The 20261-nt window shown below is 40.9% G+C and overlaps 1 long non-coding RNA gene across 1 annotated transcript; it reads left to right on the top strand.

Moving 5' to 3' along the window:
• The first annotated feature begins 1136 nt into the window (after positions 1-1136).
• On the top strand, positions 1137-20261 carry LOC116629933. Its single transcript, XR_004298846.1, has 3 exons — positions 1137-1280; positions 15966-16032; positions 20223-20261. It is a non-coding gene; the product is annotated as an uncharacterized LOC116629933 (long non-coding RNA).

Here is a 20261-nt window from a genome sequence, read left to right as displayed (position 1 = left end):
GCTCAGGTCATGATCCTGGAGTCCCTGGATCGAGTCCCGCATCGGGCTCCCTGCTCGGCAGGGAGTCTGCTTCTCCCTCTGACCCTCCCTCCTCTCATGTGCTCTCTCTCATTCTCTCTCAAATAAATAAATAAAATCTTTAAAAAAAAAAAAAATAATAAAATAAACTTACTTGACAATTCCTTTGTCAATAATATGTCCCCAGAAGTAAGTTCTGACATCCAGAGATTTTTAAGTTAAAAATAACACCAAAAAAGATGACACGTAATGCAAAGAAACTACCCCACTTAGTTCCCGTGGCGAAGTCAATTTCCCTCCTGTTTTCCTAAAAGCAGTTCATTTACTGGGTTGTCACAAGTATATCGGAAGGAAGAAAGATAAATGTGAAGGAGGAGAATACATGTTCTCCTTGACTTATACCTTACATGTATTCATATATTCACTCAACAAATGTTTTTTGAGTGTGTACTATGTGCCGGACACTATACTAGGCTTGCCTGGGTTGGGAGTGGGGTTGGCAGATGACAGACACAAGGCATAAACCGTGTTTCCTAACTTTTTAAGATAAATCATCAGTTTAAAGCTGCTTTTCAAGAGGGTAGGAGGGGGACCCAGTGCACCACATGTATTTATCAATTGTAAGGCATTTTCCTTTAAAAAATGTTTAAACATGAAAAACACGTGCATCTTAGAAACAGGGAAATGGTCTTTTGTATCAAGCTCTTCACATTAAATTACCGGTCAGTTTGTACTCAGAGAAATGAGGATTTCATGAACTCTAAGATTTCTCTTAGTCCAGCATACTAAGGACCTTGAGCAGCAGAAAATAAAAGATACATAGACCAAATCATATAAAAGTTTGGGTTAAGTCTCCTTTCATCTCTAGTTCCTTTGCCATTAGGCCTTTTTAATGTCACTAGGATACAATAAACAAGATTGATCAGTTAAAATCAGCTTCTGAAGTGTCCTTCAGACCCATTTGTTATCTATTTCCTTTTACCAGGAGATTAGTATATGAAGAATATGATAAGCAGAAAAAATTTAAGTCTATAAATATACCAGGAAGAAATGTTTTCTTGAGAACACTGCTGAGTCTTAACCTAACCAAGCATTTTTTTTTTTTCAGAATCCTTAGAGTGAACAAATCAATATATAGATGTCTAGTGTCTTGGTCTTACCTGGACATTTAGCTTCAATGGCCTAAGGATATGAAGCAATAAAAAGAGAACATCTGAACAAGTCAAATTGGAAAAATAACCAAAAACCCTCAACCCCAAACCGTAAGAGACTCTTAATCATAGGAAACAAACTGAAGGTTGCTGGAGGGGAGGGAGGTGGGGGGATGGGGTAACTGGGTAATGGACATTAAGGAGGGCACGTGATATAATGAGCACTGGGTATTATATAAGACTGATGAATCATAGAACTGTACTTCTGAAACCAATAATACATTATATGTTAATTAATTGAATTTTTTTTAAAAAGTTAAAAAAAAAAACCCTCACCCCATAAATCTACCACCTTAAGAAATTTATAGTTTCATTTCTCCACATACTCCTCCCAGTACTTGGCCATTTATGTGGCCAACTCTGCTGGGTTCCCAACCAGAATTTATTCTCTTCCTCCTTCCTAACTGGCTGCTCACTGTTCTAACCCCAGCTCCACTATGCTTTCTCAGACCCCAGCTCAAATCTATTTTCTTTTGTGGGGGAGTGATGGGAGAGGAGAAGAAAGGAGGACTGTCCTTGAAGATCTTTGTTGACTCTTGGGAGACCAGCAGTATATCAGAAAGTGTGTCCTATGCAGTGTGTTAGTAGACCTTCAGTGGAAGAGCCCCTCAGAGCAGGAGGTCAGCCGTAATGCCAGAAGCAGATACCCTGTTTGTTTCTTTTTCTCAGCTGTGAAACTTTCCCCAACAGCCCTTACTCCTTGAAAACTGCTCTTGTGAAAACTGACCAGAACTGAGCCTCATGCCTACCTCAGTAAGGGGACTCTGATCACCTAAGGAGAGTGGGAAGCACATTATAGGTCAAGAAGGAAAAAAATCCACATTGTATCTCAAAAAGGACAAATCATGGGGTGCCTGGGTGGCTCAGTCTGTTAAGTATCTGATCTTGATTTTGACTCAGGTCATGATCTCAGGGTCGTGAGATCCAGTTCAGCATCCGGCTCCGGCAAGGTGTGGAGACTGCTTAGGATTCTCTCTCTCCCTCTGCAGCTTGCCCCTCCCCCCCACCCCATCCCTGTAGCACGCTCTCTCTCTCTTGCTCTCTCAAAAAGAGGGACAAATTGAAGAAACACATTTATCTCTAAAAGAAAAAAGAGAGGTGCGCCTGGGTGGCTCAGTTGGTTAAGCGACTGCCTTCGGCTCAGGTCATGATCCCAGGGTCCTGGGATCGAGCCTCGCATCGGGCTCCCTGCTCGGCGGGAAGCCTGCTTCTCCCTCTCCCATTCCCCCTGCTTGTGTTCCCTCTCTTGTTGTCTCTCTCTGTCAATTAAATAAATAAATAAAATCTTTAAAAAAAAATAAAAAGTAAATAAATAGAAGAAAAAAGAGAAAGAAATCCATGCTTAAATATAGGCAATGAAACTACAGAAAACCACGAACAAGGAAAGAGTTTAGAATCATAAATGAAGATGACACCATTCTCCTCCACAGAACCAAGGAAGTCAAAAGACAATGTGGAATAATATACCTTCAAAATGTTGAGAGAAAATAACCATCATCCTTGAATTTCTTTTCAGCAAAACTATTTTTTCAAAACAAAGGTGAAAAAAATTATATACAAACAGAAGCTGAGTTGACTACCTAGATAACTATATAAAAGAAACTTCTAAAAGATACAATTTAAAAAATAATGATCCAGTAGATGGTCTGAGAAAAATGATTAAAATAATATTCAGGGGAGGTATGTATGTAAACCCAAATAAATAGATTTGTGTATAATAATATCTAGTGTATAGTATTAATAAAAAAATAGCAGTAAAATACTGTTCAACATAATAATACATATGATGGGAGAAAGTGCAATGAGAGTAAAAGTATTCCAAGGTCCTTTTATTATTCTGGCCAAAGTTAAGAAATTAACTTTAGACTTTGTTAAGTGAAATAGTCATGATAACATCTCAAGGGAAATCAATAAAGAAAAGAAAAATAGATAAATCCAAACAATTAGAGAGAAATAGAATAAAGAAAAAAATACATAATCAAATCCCCAAAAACGCAAGATAAGAGAAAACCCAGAAAATCCAGGACAAATAGGATTAACAAGGTAAGATAGGAAAAAGTCCAAATAAGTCATACTAAATATAAATGACTAAACTTAGATGTTTTATCAAATTAGATTTTAAAAATCTAGATAATGTGCTATTTTTTTTAAAGATTTTATTTCTTTACTAGAGAGAGAGAGAGAGAAGAGAGCATGAGTAGGGGGGCGGGTTGTGGGAAGGGCAGAGGGAGAAGCAGACTCCCCACTGAGCAGGGAGCCTGACATGGGGCTCGATCCCAGGACCCTGGTATCTTGACCTGAGCTGAAGGCAGACACTTAACCCACTGAGCCACCCAGGTGCCCCTAGATGTGTCCTATTTTTGAGAGATGTGCCTAAAGTATAAGGATATGGCAAGATTGAAAGTAAAAGGAAGGGGAAAAGTTTTCCAGGAAAAATATTAACCAAAGAAACCTAGTATAACTATATTAATATCAGCATCAGCATAACACATTGTTAAGCAAAGGCATTATTAAAGATAGAGGCCATTGTTTTTTTTTTAAGATTTTATTTTTTAATTTATTTTTTAAAGGTTTTATTTATTCATTTGACAGAGAGAGAGAGAGAGAGCACAAGTAGACAGAGTAGCAGGCAGAGGGAGAGGGAGAAGCAGGCTCCCCGCTGAGCAAGGAGCTGGATATGGGACTCGATCCCAGGACCCCGGGATCATGACCTGAGCTGAAGGCAGACGCTTAACCAACTAAGCCACCCAGGTGCCCCAATAGAGGCCATTGTTATGATTATTTAATTCACCAGGATGGTATAATGAGTCCAAAATTGTACACTTCTAATAAAGCAGCCTCAAATGTGTAAAACAAAAATTGATAGGATTACAGGGAAAATGGATAAATCCACTATCACCATGAACCAACCTTTCTCAATTATTAATGGGTCAAGCGGACAATATGGTAAGGAGTATGGTTCTGAGTTAAAACATTTGTGCGATTTCTCAGGCCTGACCTTAGGCAATTACAGCGGTGTTATGTGGCAGGCCTCCTGGGGGCAGCTTCCCATCCCACACCGGACACCAAGCACTGCAGCCCTTGAGAAGAGCTGAAGTCAAGGACTTACCCCTCTCTGGCCAATCATGCTCTTTCACATATTTGCATCCCTAGTGCCAGAGTCTTTATTTCTAGGTGTCTTTTTCCGAGCCTGGGGCACAGGTCTTCCAGGTACCCCTTCGGAGGCCTCCTTCTAGGGAGCAGAGGGGGAAACCCTGAGGGCACTTCTACCCAGGCTGACTCAGAATTTTTCCACTCCTAGCCCTTCCCCCTTGTCCTCACTGGGACCACCCAGTTGATAAAACTATTAGACTCTTGTTCTGGGGCTCCCTCAATGGTGGGGTGACCCCCACATCTGCACTGATCCACCTGACTTTGATCAGTGTGCTGTTCCCTGTGGGAAAATGCAACAGGGGGAGTCTGCATTCTCTCCACTTTAGCCTCTTGCTTGTACCATAGCATTAAGTGAATAAAGGCTCAGCTCTTTCATTCTTGGCATGTTGCTTTAATCAGCTACTCTGAAACCTAGCAGCTTGCTTGCTCTCTCTCTCTCTCTCCCCCATCTCAGCTGGCAGAGCTCCTGGCATATAAAAGATTAAACAAAGTCTTTTTGAACACTACAACTAACAGTCTTAATCTAACGGACATACATAAAACTCTGTACCCGACCATTTTAAAATGTGCATTGTTCTCAAGCGTTCATGGAGCATTTACAAAGGTCGATTAAATGCCTCGTCATAAAGCATGACTCAACAAATTCTCATAGAATCAGTAATATGCAGACAGTGTTTTCTAAATGCAATGCAATTAATTCAGATACCAACAATAAAATGACAAATGAGACCTATAAAATTAACTTTGGATATTAAAACGTAAATTTTTTGGTAAATCATTGTTCAAAGTAAAAGTCATTAATTGAAATTTGACAATATTTAAAACTGAACAATATTAAAAGTTGAAATATCAAAATTTATGAGATGCAATGAGAGTAATATTTGAGGGAAATTCATAACATTAGATGCTTATATTAGAAAAGAAGCAATGTGGAAAATTAGTGAGCTCAGGATCCAACGGAAGAAGTTAGAAAAATAAACTCAAGGCAAGTAGAAAAAAGTAGATAATAATGAGCAGAAATAGATGATACAGTAAAACACAATAGAGATGATCAACAAAAGTTGGTTTTTAAAAAAAGATTAATAAGGGAGGGAAACAAAAAAATAAAAAATAAAAAAGATTAATAAACTAGACAATCACCAGGCAGGATTTGTGGGGAAAAAAGAGATTATTACACAAATAGAAAATATTAAGAATATAAAGTGGGAACACAGTCACATACACATTACAGATTTAAAAGACAGTAAGAGAATACCATGAACAATTTTATGTCAATCAATTTGAAAACTCAGAGAAAAAAATGTAAATACCTAGAAAAGATAGAAAGCCTGCTTGTATAATAAAGTAATTAAAACTCTTTCAATAAAAAAGTACTCAGCCTTATATGCTTACGAGACATCCAAGGAACAGATCATTCCGTTCCTACATCAACTATTCCTGAGAAGCTGAAGAAGGGAAATGTTGGCTGACATCAGGGAAAATGGCAGTATAAGGTCTTTTAAAAATGTCCCCCTGTGTGAAAGCATTTCTCTACACATCCTCCATCAACACTTGTTATTTTCCTTTGGTTCTAGCCATCCTCGTGGGTGTGAGATGGTATCTCATGGTCATTTTGATGTGTCTTTCCCTGATGGCTAATGATGCTGAGCTTCTTTTCATCTGTTTATTGGCCATTTTATATCTGTGGAGAAATTTCTCTTTAACCTTTTGAATCCACTCCAATAATAGTTTTGCTCAAGCACTCCACCCAAATCTTCCTTGATATAGCCACATTTTACTTCAAGAATACTTTCTTGTCCTCCTTTTCCTAGGATGACCTGCAGCATTCTGTCCCATAAACACTTTCCTTCCTCAGCATCCAGGACAGACAACTCTTCTGGGATTTCCTCCCTCCTCACTGACTCTCCTTTTCTGTCACCCTTGTCATCTCTAGACATTAGGTGGTCCCCATCACTCAGTGGTTGAATTTCTTCTGTTCTCTGTACTCATGCCCTTGAAGACCTCATGCAGCTCATGGTCTTAAATCCTGTCTTTATGCTGGGAACTCCCAAATTTATATCTCCAGTCAGACCTCCCCTCTGATCTCCTGTCCAGTGCCTACTCCATATGTCCATTTTGATGTTTAGCACCTAACTTGTCCCCAAATGAATTCTTCATCCTCTCTTCAGACCTGCCCTTCCACACTCTTCCCCATCCAGACAAAGTCAACTTTATTGAACTTCTAATTGCTCAGGCAAAAAATTTCAGCATCACCCCTGGGTCCTCTCTTTCATACCCCAAAGTCCATCAGCAAATCCTGGCAGCTCTATCTTCAAAACATATCCCAAATTCTTGAGAAAATTCTCCAGAAAACTGAGAAAATTATAGGGCAGTCATTAAAAATAACATGCAGACATTTTATGATTAAAACATAGAGTGGAAAGGTGGCATGCAAGTCCTATGTGCGACGTGATTCCAACAATGTAAAATATGCTTTGAATAAAGATTTGAAAGTCACAGAACTAATATCCTAAAAAAGAGATATTTTCATATTGTCCCATATTTTTCTTTGAAAATATTTATCCAGCTATAAAACTGCTGGGAAGATTTCAGTGTTTATAATATTGACAGAGGGATGCCTAGGTGGCTCTGCCTTCGGCTCAGGTCATGATCCCAGGTCCTGGGATTGAGTCCCACATCAGGCTCCCTGCTCAGCAGGGAGTCTGCTTTCCCCTCTCCCATTGCCCCTCCCCCTGCTTATGCTCTCTCTCTCTTTCTCAAATAAATAAATAAAATCTTAAAAAAAAAATAAAGAGGACAATCACCCAAGGGGTATCAAAAGACAGCTTCTAAAGAGGTAGATTTCTCTTTTCTGACAAGTTGAAAGAAACTGGGTTGAAGGAAGCTTTGTCAGAACATACCACATTGGATCTTCTCTCCAAGGCCACCATCAAAGTCAAGTTCATGGCTGGGACTTTGTGGTCTTAGTGAAATCTAGGGGCACCTGGGTGGCTCAGTCAATTAAGTGTCTACCTTCGGCTCAGGTCATGATCCCAAGGTCCTGGGATCCAGTCCCACATCGGCCTCCCTGCTCAGCGGGGAGTCGGCTTCTCCCTCTCCCTTTGCCCTTCCCTGCTTATGCTCTGTCTCATTCTCTCTCTCTCTCAAATAAATAAATAAAATCTTTAAAAAATATATAATATTGACAGATGTTTGTAGAGTACAGTAGCATTTTAAATAGTTCTGTGACATAGGTAAGAAAAGGCACTCATTTTTGGAGACTTACTTGTACCATATACTTTGCAAATTGTTTTGCGATATACTGTCTCATTTAATTCTCTGACTCTTCTACTTTAAAAAAAGATTTCTTTATTTTGAGAGAGCGAGGAGAGGAGCAGAGAGAGAGGAAGAGAGAGGATCCCAAGCACGGAGCCCAACATGGGGCTCAATCCCACAACACTGAGATCATGACCTGAGCCGAAACCAAGAGTCAGACTCCCAACCGACTGAGCCACCCAGGCACCCTTCTGACCCTTTTAAAAAACACAGCTTTAGTAAGGTATAATTGACATACAATAAATGTTTAAAATGTCTAATATGTAATTTGATGAGATTGACATATGTATATATCTGTGAAATCATTACCAGATCAAGGTTGTGGGCATATCCACCACCTCAAAAGTTTCCTTGAACACCTTTGTAATTCTTTCCTCCTGTCTCTCCCTGCTTCTTGGCTCCCCCAGCAACGACTGATCTAATTTCTGTCACTATAGATTAGTTTGCATTTTTTAGAGTTTTATATGGAATTATAACATTATGTACTCTTGTCTGGCCTTTTCCAAACAATCTTTTTAGGTCTTATTCACATCTTATGGTTGAAGAAATAGATTCATAGAAGTTATGAAACTTTCCTAAAATCATGCAGTAATAAGAGATGGCCCTGGACTTCCCATCCATTTCTGCCTGTCACCTCAATGTGCTGAAAGTAAAGCCCCACATCGTTCAATTAATTGTCAAAAATTACAATACCAGTAAGTGGCCAAGGTAGGACAGAAACCCACTATGCCACATGTTTCTCGGTTATTTATGTGGCTATTGGAAGGAGCATTATGATAACATTTAGATTTCTTTTTTTTTAAAGATTTTATTTATTTATCCTGAGAGTGAGAGAGAGAGAGCGAACACAAGTAGGCAGAGTGGTAGAGAGAGGGAGGGAGAAGCAGACTCCTGGCTGAGCAGAGAGCCCGATGGGGGCTCCATCCCAGGACCCTGGGATCATGACCTGAGCCAAAGGCAGATGCCCAACCATCTGAGCCACCCAGGCGCCCTGAGATTTCTTTTTTTTTTAGATTATTTATTTATTTATTTATTTATTTATTTATTTATTTGTCAGAGAGAGACAGCGAGCAAGCACAAGCAGGGGGAGTGGCAGGCCGAGAGAGAAGCAGGCTCCTCGCTGAGCAAGGAGCCCGTTGTGGGACTGGATCCCAGGACCCTGAGATCATGACTTGAGGTGAAGGCAGACACTTACCGTCTGAGCCACCCAGGTGCCCCTAGATTTCACTAAGACCACAAAGTCCCAGCCATGAACTTGACTTTGATGGTGGCCTTGGAGAGAAGATCCAATGTGGTATGTTCTGACAAAGCTTCCTTCAACCCAGTTTCTTTCAACTTGTCAGAAGCTGCCTTTTGATACCCCTTGGGTGATTGTCCTCTTTATTTTTTTTTTTAAGATTTTATTTATTTATTTGAGAAAGAGAGAGAGAGACATCGAAAGAGAGAGAGAAAGAGAGCACGAATGGGGTGAGAGGCAGAAGGAGAAGCAGACTCCCTGCCGAGCAGGGAGCCTGATGTGGGGCTCAATCCTAGGACTCCTGGGACTCCTGGGACTCCTGGGACTCCAGGATCATGACCTGAGCTGAAGGCAGACACTTAACCGACAGCCACCCAGGCGTCCCTGATTGTCCTTTTTAGCAAAACGCCTGAACTGTGGTTAAGGAGAACTGCTGGTTTTTAGGGTTCCTTCTGTTCTTCCATTCTCTGCTCCTTCTCCTCTCTCTCCCTTCCTTCATTCCTTTCCTTTTTCCCCTTCAGTTTTCTCTTTTAAAGATTCATTTGCAATTTATCCTCATTGTCACTTTTGTTACCACTGCTTTATGATCTAGGTGGCCTAGACTGCCAGAATAATGCACGGCATCAGAGCAAAATGCTTGGTTTGTGATTTCCAAAACCGCCACGTTGTTATAGCTTGATTTGCAATTAATACATTTACGAGGCTTATATGATGCCTTTCTATCTCAGAGATCATCTAAGTTTTACCTTGAACACCTTTTCAGTAATTGCAAAGTGTAATTACTGCCTTTGGAGTTGTTTACATATTGAAAACAAGTTTATAAAGACAGAAGCAGTTTACAAGCAGTAAGATGACACCCTGAAAAAAGTATTAAAATTATTGAATGCTTGTCAGAAAGGTGGGGAAAAGACCTTTATAGTCTTTTAAATCATCTGTTTAAAAAATGATTTTAATTGTGTGCAACTATTGTATTTTAAGTTAAATGTCAGAAACCATATGTTTCAACAAAATTTCTGAAGATCTCAGCTAGCTAACCTATGAAAAATAATGTTCCATATCCACTGGGGCAAAGTTTTTAAGGAAATACAAGGAGCTGTGGCAGCAACTCCCGTATCACAAATGCAAGCTGGAATACTCCGGGGACCACATGTCAATATGAACGTTAATTGGTACATGAGACTGACTTCTAAAACAGCAAGCCGGAAAGGAATCAAAATCATCTTTAGAGACTGGCTACACATATCCTTGGATTTAATGCCCAGCAGCTCAGCAGAGTAGGAAGACAGTATGAAACAATTCTTTAAATGATGCTATTGATAAGGGAGGGACAAGTTAACCTCCATCCTTTCTCCTAAACAATTCCAGGTTAGGGGCACCTGGATGGCTCAGTCGGTTAAGTGTCTGCCTTCGGCTTAGGTCATGATCCCGGGGTCCTGGGATCGAGCCCCACATCGGGCTTCCTACACAGTGGGGAGTCTGTTCCTCCCTCTTTCTCTGCCCCTCTCCCCGCTTGTTCTCTCTCTCTTTCTCAAAATAAATAAATAAAATCTTAAAAAAAAAAAATTCCAGGTTGTAGATTTGAGTTTGTACTTATGAGACCCTGAAATAGCATTAAGTCCGTTTTTTAAGAGGCAGACCAACTGTATACATGAAACCTGGCAAAATTTTAATAAAGAAATAAACAAAATATTTCTTCTATGAAGAAATTCTTCATGACTTCTATGCTTGTGGAACCTGATTGTTCTCATCTCTGATATTTTCAAACTTATCTTCTATTCATTTTTATGTAGCAGGCCAGGCCTAAGAGGTTGTACATAGGGCAAAATTGATGTCGGTGATGAGAGAGAACTAAATATAGCATGGTAAAGCAGTCAAAGTTTTCAGTTTAAAATATCCAATTGAAAACATGAAATCCAGAGGACAAAAAAGTATAAAATGAACATTAGGGTAAAAGGTGGGAAATGAAATGTTCTAATTCAGGCCAGATTCCAACTCTTTTGACTTCAGCGGTGTTTTATTCTAGGGATACCTGGATCTCTCTATTTTTATATGTCCTACATTCTATGAGCAAAAAGAGTGGAGAAGACACAGAATGTGCCAAGATGAGGATACCCACATATTTTCCAATTACCTTGGCAGAGTTACGTCACCTCTCTGAACTTCTCCCGTATGTAAAATGAGTCTGCTCACAGCGCCCTGGGGATTGCGTTCATGTATTAAGTGCTTAGCAAATAGAAAGCCCTCAGACATGCTAGTTATTATCAGGGGAAGGACTAAAAACATAAAATGGTGTCATGGACGTCCGAGTTCTTGCCTTTTCTTGCATTGGTCTACAGGATGGAGCCGGTTTTTGTCTCTCGTTCCAAGTAGCCAACGCTGTCTGCCACTGCTCATCAAACTTCACTCAAATACCCCTTACAGCAGAAGAACCTTGAACTCTGGGAGCCCTTAGTTGCCTGCCTCAGGAGAGATGTGCCTTTTGAGATGATACGTTTCAGCTAAAAAGTGGTTTTTGTCCATTTTGTACTTTCCTTCATAAGAGAGGTGCATTTGTTCTAATACAAAATATTTCTCTGGGGCGCCTGGGTGGCTCAGTTGGTTAAGTGTCCCACTCTTGGTTTCGGCTCAAGTCATGATCACAAGGCTGTGAGATCGAACCCAGGGTCAGGCTCCATGCTCAGCGCTGAGTCTGCTTAAGATTCACTCCCCCTCTCTCCCTCCTCCTCTGCTCCTCCACCTGCTTGTGCTCACTCTCTCTCTCTCAAATATAATATAATATAATATAATATAATATAATATAATATAATATATATAATAAATATAATATAATACAATATAATATAATAAATATAATACAGTATAATATGATAAAATATTTCCCCCATGTTTTCTAGCACACTGTCACTCCAGAAGTATTTCTAAGTATTCCTGAAATGTGGTTGCATGTTCCCAGGGTGTGAAAAACCCAGTTTGAGAAACAGACTTGCTCCCAGCCCTTAGGATCTCTTTAGTTCGGAAGAATCAGTGAAAGCAGATCCTTTGCCCAAGCAGGTAATTGTCCTCTCTGAGGACCTGTAACTAGCATGATTTTCACTTTTCTGGAGCTGCCTCCTCTCTCATGGGTATTCCCTTATTGCTGGTTGTCTCCAGTTTTAAAGAAGCGGAGCCAGAGAGAAGAATTCAGTGCACTGTGATTTATTGATGGTAAAGCCTTATATCCAGGAAAAGCCTTAAAGGGAGGGAAGGAAGCAAAATAAAGGAGGGGAAAGAGCCAAGCGGGGTTGTGGTCTCAGGTCAAGTCTGACCTTGGCCTGATCCACCGGGGAAAAGCATGAACCTCCCTACAGAATTGTCCTTCCTTTGAGACAAGGCAGCAGCCCCTCTACCCAAGAGTCTGTCACTTGTGCTGTCTTGGTGGCCTGTTTGAACGCTCCATCAGGCTAGCGGCTTCCAGGTGGGGTGGTTGGAGACCCAATCAGTGGATCCCTCGCTCTTGAGCTCATCCCACATCTCCTTGGCTGTAAAGTGGGTCTCCTTGCTTTGTGTGCTCCCCTGGCAGGAGGACTCCAACGCGAAGTCCTCGGATAGTAAAGCAGGATGAAGCCCTGTAGACAGGAGAGGCTAAGGCACGCCAGTGATACGTGGCTGTTTCTATGAAGATGAGCTGCTGGTGCTCTCAGGATGGAAGAGATGCAGTATAGTCACTGCAAGGGATCAATGGGAGGTTCTGTAGGACGTCCAGAAAGTGCAGAGCTCTTAACACTGCATTAGGATGGAATGTGAGAAAGGAAACCCAGCTCTGAGGCAAGACCATAAATGTATGCTGCTGCCAATTCCATGGGAGAACAAAGTGTTTCTGCCCTTCCTTTTGGATTGGAAATGGAAAAGTATCAAATCAGTGGCTGCATGCCATGTAACAGAGGCCACATTAATCTGCTCTAACAAGGACCCCACTCCTGACAGGTAGATATGGTAAAGCTACTGCTTGTGGTCTGTTGTCCTCTTCCAGGATCCATCCGGCCTCTCTTGAGAGCAACCCCTGGTACCACTACCATGCATCGCCACAGGCTGTTGCAGGACCCTTATTCCTAGGGACTTGGTCAATGAGTCTGGGACTGAAAACTGAATCACGTCCTGAACCAGGCGAGGAATTATAACTTCTCATTGGGGTAACCTCTCTTAGTCTCATGGTCTTTCATCCTTGATTTCTTCTATTCGAAAGTGGTATCCTCATCAATTGCCCATCTATTTTGCCCCTGGGGACATCATGTTCTACTATCTCAATACACCTCTGCAAGTCAGGCTGCCTATTCATTGCCAACCTGACCTTGTTGATTATTATAATTGCAACCCTTGGCTATATACATAGGAGTAGAATTGCTGGATTAAATGGTAATTCTATGTTTAACTTTTTGATAAACTGCCAGACTGTTTTCCAAAGTGGCTGCATCATTTTGCATTCCCACCAGCAGGGGATGAGGATTCCAATTTTTCCACGTCCTCCCCAGCCCTTGTTTTTCTCCTTTTGATTCTAGCCATCCTAGTGGGTATCTAATTGTGGTTTTGATTTGCATTTCCCTAAAGGCTAATGATGTTACTTATCCTTCAAGTGTGATTTGGCCATTTGTAGATCTTCTGGGAAGATACATCTATTTGGATCTTTTTGCCCATTTTTAAAATTGAGTTACTTGTCTTTTTATTATTGGGTTGTGAGAGTTCTTTGCATAGGGCGCCTGGGTGGCTCAGTTGGTTAAGCGACTGCCTTCGACTCAGGTCATGATCCTGGAGTCCCAGGATCGAGTCCTACATTGGGCTCCCTGCTCAGCAGGGAGTCTGCTTCTCCCTCTGACCCTCCCCCCTCTCATGTGCTCTCTCTCTCTCTCTCATTCTCTCTCTCAAATAAATAAATAAAATCTTTAAAAAAAAAAAAAAGAGTTCTTTGCATATTCTAGATACAAGTCCGTCATCAGATGTATGATTTACAAATACTTTCTATCATTCTGGGGGTTATCTTTCCATGAGGTCATCTAGCAGGACCCTCACTTCAACATCTGCTTACCGGGTACCTGGTAGATGACTGATAACACTCTAGATGTCAGGAATTTGCAGATCAGTAAGGCATGTTTTCCACCTGCAGGAAAGGTGAAGCAGCACAGACTTGAGACACCCGGATCAGCTCCTGGTTTTCCTCAGTCCTCTGGCCACTCCTCATCTCTCCAACCTTTTCAGTTGCCCCAGAGCTCAGTCCTGAACTCTTCTCTTTTCTAATTATTCTCATTCTCCTAATGATCTTATCCATCGGTAAACAAATGGTCCCCAAATGCGTATCTCTATCTCAGGATCCCTCCCCTGCTTGCCAGACTCGTCTATACAATTGCCCAGTTGATGTATTCCCCTGTATATCTAATAGACATCACAAAGTTAAGGGACTAAATCTGAACTTCCGTTATTACTCTCAAAATTGTTCTACCCCTAGCCATCTGTGTCATTAAATGGCAATCCTGTTCTTCATCATTCAAGTCAAGAACCTTACAGTCATCTTTGACTCCTCTTTTTCTCTCACACCCAACATTCTGCTTGACAGCAAATTCTAATATCTCTACATTCAAAATATATCCAGATTATTTTTTTTTCTTTTTCTCCCCCCCCCCTTTTTAAAAAGATCTTACCTCTTTATTTGACAAAGAGAGAGAGAGCACAAGCTGGGAGAGCAGGAGATGGAGAAGCAGGCTCCCCCCCAAGCAGGGAGCCTGACGTGGGGCTTGATCCCAGGCCCCGGGACCATGACCCAAGCTGAAAGTAGATGCCCAACCAACTGAGTCACCCTGGTGCCCCAAAATATATCCAGATTCTAACAACTTGTCACCACCTGACTCAGTGCTAACAGCTGGGTTTGAGTCAATAGCATCTCTCATCTGGATTATTGCATTGGCCTTTAATTCATCTTCCTACTTCTGCCCTTATCTGCCTCCTACAGTCTATTCTTAACATAGCAGCATGAGTGAATTCATTTAAAATGTCAGATCATGTCACTCTGCTTATAACCCTCCCATGGCTTTCTATCTTAAGCAGAGAAAAAGCTGAAGCTCCTGTAGTATTCTATGAGGCCATACACCACCTTGTCTCTCTCCCCTTACCTCTGTATCTCATCTCCTCCTAGTCTCCCCTTCACTAACACCGCTCAGCTACACTACTTCCTCAGTCATGTTCATGCCCAGGGCCTTTGCACTTGCTGTTCTCTTTGCTTGGAATACTCTTCTTGAGGTAGCCTTATGACCACCCCCTTACCTTTCTCAGGCCCTGGCTTAAATACCTTTGTATTTATCAGGGTTCAGTCAGGGAAGCAGAGCCACTGTGAGTGTTGTGGGACAAGGATTTATTATAGGAATTAGATCATACGTAGCTGTGGGACCAACTGGGGACATAAAAGTCTGGAATGGTGACATTCACTAGCCAATTCTCCTGAAGCACTGATGCAAGACAGAGCTTGCTGGGAAATCTGAGAAGCCAGGAACATTCAGCCGCTAAAGTAGACCACGAAGGGGGGAGTTTATGGAGAGATCTATGGAAATCTGTTTCTTCTGTGTAGTTATAGCCTCTGTGAGTTAGCAGCCAAGTATCTGGTGGTGGGCCTGGGGTCACTCTTGGCTGCTCTTCTAAACATATTTAATTTTCAAATAAAGACAAGAGCAAAAACATGCTTCTACTTAACATGATGCAACTATTTCTCAAGTAGCTTATAATGCAAAATTCTACTTTTTCAATAATAGAGTTATGGATACATTCATTTTGTAGCTGAGTTAAGCCCTTCTTTGATATTCTGTAATATAAATCCTAAAATTTAAGGTTGACTGCTATTAACACATTATGTTAGATAGTAGGAAAATGGAACAGAGAAAAAGAAAATATATACACAAATACATTCCTATCAAAGGAAGAAAGAAATGTTCATAACCACTATAGTCCTTGTTTCTGCAACTGATCATTTGATCATCATTCATATTTATGACTTCCTTCTTCTATTCCCATAGGCCTTCTTGGCTGTCAGCATGGATTGAGATGAGAGAAGGCACCGTAGCAAGAGTGGAAGTCATAGGGGTGAGTCACTTGCTCACATGACTTACTTATGCCTTCAGGATCTGCCAGAGGCCCGTCTTGACCACTTCCACTTAAAGATGGAGTGCTGCTGGGCACATCCAGCTCTATGGCTTGATGGGTCAGCCAATACCCACATTATAGGAGCTTTAGTGTGAATAGTTCAGTCTTTGCTAGGGCCCAACAGCAGCTAGAAGCTGTTTCTCAAAAAGGAGGATAGTTCTATTCACAGGGTGGCATAGCTTTGCTCAAAATCCAACAGTCTGAACTGAGGAGCCAGCGAATGGCTCCATACGGCATCCCTATCAGTCACAGACACTTTGATCACCAGGAGATTTATGGGGCCAGACAGCCCAGATGGCCATGCAGCTTTCATGGCAGCCCGGACCCATTGGAGAGTCATCTCTTTCTCTGTACTCCAACCAAAATGGGGAATCCTTTGGGTTGTTGGGTAAATGGGTCAAATCAGCAGTCCTAAATATGTCTATTGCTTCCCAAACACCCTAACAACATAAGGTATTCTACTTTTTCCTATTGATAAGGGGACCATATGCAGCAACTTGTCCTTACCCTTGGAAGGGATATTTTGATGTGGCCCATGCTCTGGACTCCTAGAAATTTCATTGAGGTGGTAGGTTCCCAAATTTTTGTGTTTTATATCCCACCCTACGGCCCTGTGTGTCTGTCTGAGGTGTCCAGGGTGGTTGCTATTTCTCTGCTTGCCCACAGATTCACTCCATGTGAAATCACACTCACACCCTTTCAGTGCAGATTAGTCAAGTCCACACCTTCTTCACTTTCTGCACCCTCCCCCACAAAACCCTAAGTTCCAGGAACACTGAACTTCTTATCGTTCTCTAAAAATGCAGTGCCCTTGCAGGTCTCTGGATATTGATTGTACTCTCAATACTGGATGGCTATTTCCTCTCTCCTCTTAGTAAATTTCTGCTTCTTCCTTTAAGATAGAAATAAAATATCTCCTCTGTGAAGCCTATCCCTCATTCCTCTCCACTGTGCTCCTATAACCCTCTTTTATTCCTTGATTATGCATCTATCGTGTCATATGAGAATTACCTGCTTCTAGGTAAAGACTCCACAGCACAGTCTGCCCTACTTCTTTTCCTATCCTCTGATCTTGGCATGCTTCACTGCATCAGTTAGAGCTCAGTAAATGTGCACTGAATTAATTAAGCTTCCTTTCTAGCCGACTGTCTTCAAAGTGGCTGTGATCAGCACAGTGCTGAGCTATCTTTACTATTCGTTATTTTGAATAATTAATATGCTAATTTTTCTTCTCATATGCTAATTTTATAATTGCATTTATTACATGTTTTATAGATGATACATGGGAATGAGACCCCCACATTCCTATTCCCATAAAAATTTGGAAATAAAAATTTACCCGATAGTTAAACAAGGAAAAAAAATCCACATACAGTGGATGTAATTCATCTTATGTTGGAAGAAGGCCAAGATATTTTCTGTAAATGTGTGACTGAGGAATGGGTTTGTCCAAAACTTCAGTATAGGCCTCCAACAGGTCAAATGAAGGAGACAGGATTGGAATTTGATTATGATCAATATGATCCTAGTGTCCTAAATAATGGGTGTGAGAAACTACTGTCTAGCACTGACACGGAAGCCCCAAGAGCCAGAGGCTGGCAGGATCCTTTCCAGCCCTGCCCAGGAGTACAGCCCGACCCCTAAATGGGAGTCCTCCAGTGCAGCCACCATTACATGGGTGCGGCAGGCTGTCAGAACCTCAGATCATTCTGCTTTTGGTGTCATACCATTCTCACCCTTAGTCTGATTCCACTGGATCCAGCAAATGCCCTTCTGTTTGCAATTTGGCTTCTATCACAGCATACAGGATGTGATAGTTGTAGTTCTTACTATAAGTTAATAAGGAAGCTGTGAGTGTGGTGAATGTGAGGTATTCTGACCAAATCAAGTCTCTGGGACTAGAAGCTGAGACTCTGACCCAGTTTTGGCAGCCAGTCTCCCTTTACCCCAGTACCTGACCTCCTTCTGTACTTTCTCTCAAACCCACAGGTGTGACCACCTCCTAAGCATTCATATCTGCTTCTTAGTGGGCTCTCTTAGGACTCATACAGGACCCTACTATGTTACTTTCTTTTAAAAAATAACAATCTTGAGGGCGCCTGGGTGGCTCAATTTGTTAAGCACCTGACTCTTGATTTCCGTTCAGGTCATGATCTCAGGGTCATGAGATCAAGCCCTTTGTGTCGGGCTGTGTGCTTGAGATTCTCTCCCTTTCCTCTCCCTCTGCTCCTCCCCCTGCTCTTGCATCCACGTGTGCTCTCTCTCTCTCAAATAAATAAATAAATAAGTATTAAAAAATAAAAATAAAAATATCCATCTTTGTCTCTACTTTAGATCAGTGTTCTTCAAACATTTTTGGTTAGCATGGACCACAAACAATGTACCCGCCTCACACATTTTTTAATTGACATACAAAAATTTTTATCATAAGCTTAAATCAGTGCAAAGCTTAAATCTGGTGCATTAGACATATTGATAAAGTTTTACTCTTTTAAATGTATCCAGTGGCTGGGGCGCCTGGGTGGCTCAGTTGTTGAGCGTCTGCCTTCGGCTCAGGTCATGATCCCAGGGTTCTGGGATCCGGCCCCGCATCGGGCTCCCTGCTCTGCGGGAAGCCTGCTTCTCCCTCTCCCACTCCCCCTACGTATGTTCCTGCTCTTGCTGTCTCTCTATCAAATAAATAAATAAAACATCTTTAAAATAAATAAATAAATAAATAAATAAATAAATCCAGTGGAAATAAATACCATAACAATTTGATACTCACTATCATGTATTTTAAAATACTTAGACCAGCTGTTCATTAACATTTTACGTTGTTTCTTTTTGCTCTTTATCTCATATTTCTTTTTTTTTTTTAAGATTTTATTTATTTATTTGAGAGAGAGAGAAAGAGAGAATGAGGGAGAGAGAGCACAAGAGGGGGTAGGGTCAGAGGGAGAAGCAGACTCCCCACTGAGTGGGGAGCCTGACTGGGGACTCAATCCCAGGACCCCAGGATCATGACCTGAGCTGAAGGCAATTGCCCAACCAACTGAGCCACCCAGGCTCATATTTCAATTCCATTTCTCCCAGAAAATTTCATCCTAATATAATATATTTTAATGCCTAAAAGTCTTTTATTTATCATTCTAGCATAATTCTCTGCACCATAGAAATTCAATTTTATTCTTATTTCTTGTGATCTAAGTCTTTAAATTTAAAAGTACCTTCTAGTTTGAGTTTCTATTATTATCAGCACATTATTAATCAAACTATCATAAATATGTCACAAATTTTATGGATAATTATTAAACTCAAAAAGCAAATTTTTTGGAAGTGCATATCTTAAGATGAATAAGGCTTCATTTAAGAAAATGAGTTTATCTATTTGTGGATGAATAAAGGCACTCCTACTGCTAGAAGGTTTATAATGATAATAATAATAATAATAGTAAACTTTCTTTTCCTACTGTTGAGACAGGGCTTAATATCAATTTCGTTTCTATATTCAATGTTATAGATATAGCTCTGAGAAAGCTTGTTCACATCAAAAAAAAAATAGATGGGAATAGAAAGAATTTCATTGTAGCTCTGTCCATACATTTTTTTGCACTCCATCTAAGTTATATGCCCAAAATCATACAAATATTAGGTTCCGTCATCTATTAGCTGACAACTTCATTCCTTCTGCCTCCAATTTTGTTAATTGCCAAGAATTGGAATGAGTGGACTTGCAAAACAATCCAGTTTCCATAGTCTTTAGCTGCCTCAGCGCCATGGGGAGCATGTTGAATTGTCCTTTTGCTTGATTTTACAGCCGAGGCAATGCACCAGTTAGAATCAGTTTGCCGAGATGTGCCTTCCTTCTGTAAAGAGGCTGAGGAGCGAATGTGAAAGGGAAGATGGGGAGGGAAGACCAGCCTGATGCACACAAGCTCGGGGCAGTCTTTTAGGAAAGAGTTTTCCCTTACAGAAACGGCTGTGAGGACTCGAGAGTCCAAGCCTCTCTGTTCATCATAGAGTTCCCACTTTGATGTCCGGAGCCTGGTTAAAAGATTTTACCCACTTGAATTCTTTTCTTTCTTTTTTCCAATATTTTATTTATTTATTTATTTGTTTGTTTGTTTATTTATTTATTTATTTATCAGAGAGAGAGAGCTGGAGCGAGAGCGAGCGGGAGCATGCTA

This window comes from Phoca vitulina, unplaced genomic scaffold (assembly GCF_004348235.1).
Source record: "Phoca vitulina isolate PV1807 unplaced genomic scaffold, GSC_HSeal_1.0 scaffold3, whole genome shotgun sequence".
Lineage (NCBI taxonomy): Eukaryota > Metazoa > Chordata > Mammalia > Carnivora > Phocidae > Phoca > Phoca vitulina.
Note: the sequence above shows the minus strand (reverse complement) of the source record. Positions and strands in the feature narration are given on the sequence as shown.